The following is a 3,506-nucleotide window of genomic DNA, read 5'->3' as shown; positions in this document are numbered from 1 at the left end:
AAAATCTGAATATCGTGCCTGGAGATACCAAGCACAGGTACCGTCAAACACTGAAGTCAGTTCATCTCTCCTGCTTCTGTTTCATCACTGGATTCACAGACGCTTCAATGTGGCTCAATGGACAGAGATGTTCGAGTACATTATCATTCACCTTTAGGGAGTAATACGCACCTTTGTCCGCGACGTCGGATTCAAGCATTTATGAATCCAGCAATGAGAAAGAGGCAGGGGAGGCGAATGGACTTCAGTATCTGACTGTACACGAATGAAAGTTTTCGGGCCAATTGGCCTAGAAAATTATAAAAGAGTTGGCCTGTGGCAAAGAGCGATGGTAAGAAGAACGAGAAAAATAAGAACACCACCACACAGAAAAAAGAGAAAAAGAAACATTTTCCCTTCGGGCAATGTAAATACACCTTCTGGGTCAATGATCAATATCACACTCTCTCTCTCTCTCTCTCTCTCTCTCTTTCATCACTCTGTCTATAACTTCTCACCTTTCGAATATCTCCACAAATTCTAGCTTTATCTCTCTCTCTCTCTCTCTCTCTCTCTCTCTCTCTCTCTCTCTCATCACTCAGTCTATAACTTTTCACCTTTCTAATATAATCTCCACAAATTCTAGCTTTCTCTCTCTCTCTCTCTCTCTCTCTCTCTCTCTCTCTCTCCACACACACACACACACACACACACACACACACACACACACACACACACAGTTTTAATTCCTCTTTTATTCTCCAATTTATCTTACATTACTTCCTCGCATCTCCCATTCATTATTTTTGAGATCATCTAATCAGATTTCTCTCTCTCTCTCTCTCTCTCTCTCTCTCTCTCTCTCTCTCCAGATGCCTCTGTTCTGGAGGGGATGGCCACATACAAATCACCTCCTTGTCATCTTCTTCTCTTCAGTCAGGCTGCCCTTCCTCCAGCTCGCACTAGCCTCTCAGATTCCTCTCCAATCCATCCCTCTACCTCATCCTCGGTTTCCCCCCTCTTCCCCCCTACCTCACTCACATACACTCTCTAATCCAACCCTCTACCTCATCCTCCGTCTCCCCTTCTTCTCCCTATCTCACTCTCATACACTCTCCTAGTCAATCCTACAGTCTGTATACTCTCCACATGACCAACGCAATTCACGGTATTTTTCTGACCTTTCCAGCACATGAACGTTAACACTACAACACTCCTTTCCTTCCTCAATTCTCTGTCTGTCTCCCCATACAACTCCACATGCTTCTCTCCAATAACTCATTTCCGCTCCCCTCACTCTTGATTTGTGTCCTTATAACTGGTCCCAACTTCGCTTCCATATGTTTGACTGGAGATCACAATACTGCTGCACGATTTCTTTACTTCTATGCCCACTTCCCTCTTCCTGTTACTGCCCTCAATGTGCCTGCAAACTTCTTTCCCTCTTCCTCTTGCACATCATTCTCCAGACTTCCAACCAGGCCCATCACACTATAAAAAGCTCTGAAGGCAGCCTAACTCTCTCACTTGCACGAACTTGGAAGGGTTAAATTAACATAGCTATCCCTTGCCCCTTCATTATAAGAGGTCTGGCCCAAGCTGAATAATTAGGTTGGTGTTGCAATTAAAAATATATTCAAAAGCGTCATCAGACTGTAAGGGTTAAGAATGCTGCAGGTAGTATCCAGACATAGAAAACGAAAAAAAAAAAAAAAAAAAATGAACAGCCATCACCATCATCATCACCATAACACAAGATAAACTGGAGATATATCATCATACATATCTCAGCATTTTTATGAACGGGGTGAGAAGGACCTAGTTGTCATCATCATCATCATCGTCATTATTATCATTATTCTAATCTCTTTGCCACATAACTGGGGTGTGGCAAGATTCAGAAATAAGAAGAGGTCACAAAGCAAGAGAATGTTTCATCAGAGTCCTTGATATTTCTCACAAAATCATTTACTCATCAGCCAAGCCTCCCATTACATCACAAATTTTCTCATTACAAAGGGTAAGCTACAAAAAATTAATCATGACATTAAAAACCCGTACATTTTTTTTTTAACCCTGTTCCCTGTAAATATTAACTTAATTGCATTTTCCTCAACTACAAAAAATGTTCCATCAAAAATTAACCAAAATATCAGAGAAACACCATCTATAACATTTTTTTTTTTTTCAGTCTCCTTTCAGTTGTTGAACTCTTATTTCCTTATTTCATCATCATTTCACTCCTGCCTTTCCTTTCCTTCCAGTCTTTTTTCCCTTCCTTCTTCCTTTTTTCATGTGTTCCCTCTCCCCTATTTCGGTCTCTCTCTCTCTCTCTCTCTCCGTCTCTTTCGTCCTTATATTTTATGTATACTTTCTTTCCTCCCTTTCTTCGCTCTCTGCTTTTTCCCTCAATCTCTTACTTCATTCCTCCTCTCCACGGAACATTCTCTCTCTCTCTCTCTCTCTCTCTCTCTCTCTCTCTCTCTCTCTCTCTCTCTCTCTCAAATCAATACTTAATATTTCTCTTTATTCTCTTCTCTCCTGCCCTTTCTTCCATCCTCTTTACTTTCTGTCCTTGCTCTCTCAGTCCTTCCTTCCTCTCTCCCTTCTCCAAATATGATACGTCCATGTCTCTTTTTCTCCCATCCTCTCTTACTTCCTTCCTTTCCTCCCTCTCTCCCTTCCTCCTCTCCACCAGGATATATAGAATGACACGGGGCACCCCTTACTAAGCTCTGAGGCAATCGAAAAGAAATTAGATTTATCTTATTAAATGTTCAAGATTTCTTACACTATTAAATGATGTTGAGGATTTTTCATTTGCTGCGACTGAAGCGACCGACACTAAGAAAAAAAAAAAAAAAAAAAAAGGAAAAGAAAAGAAAAAAAACTCATCTATCCTCAGTGCTGATTGGTTTGATAGTGATGACGTCTCGCATTACTTCTCTGACCCTCCACACTGCCATAGCTCATATTCAGAGAGGGAGTTTTAGTCATACAAAATGTTTTCTTTCTTACAAGGTTTTAACAAACCATGTCTGTGCTGTTCCTACATGCAGGCCGATGTACTGGAAGAACTGAATGTCCTTTTATAGGTTCTAGAATACCAAAGGACAAACGAACATGGCTGAATAATTGCAAATGAAACACAGAAAATCTGGAAGTTAACCCCAACCGAGCCATAACACTGCAATTGTTCAAAGCATTTGAATCAAAGAGCCTCGGTATCCACGCACCAGGTGAAAATGTAAACTCTCCATGAAGCCAAAGACGGAAAACAGCATCCAGAATACAACCTCATTAGAAAACCATCCACACTACTTTACTACTGTCTCCATTCTTTTGACTTTCAAGAAATTGCGTTCAGCTTACTTAGAATTTCATTTCTTGTTATTTAGGACTTGTAAACGAAGGATGTAAGTGTCTGGATGTGTTTTATTGAGCAGTTATGGTGCACAACATGATTAAGTAACCCAGACATAAAACACAGAATGCAGTCTGAAACAACTACTACAGATAGCCTAGCA

Source organism: Coenobita brevimanus, chromosome 57 (assembly GCF_032717465.1).
Source record: "Coenobita brevimanus isolate Jiangsu-jjx chromosome 57, ASM3271746v2, whole genome shotgun sequence".
Classification (NCBI taxonomy): Eukaryota; Metazoa; Arthropoda; class Malacostraca; order Decapoda; family Coenobitidae; genus Coenobita; species Coenobita brevimanus.
The sequence above is the reverse complement of the archived record's forward strand: the minus strand, read 5'-3'. Positions refer to the sequence as shown.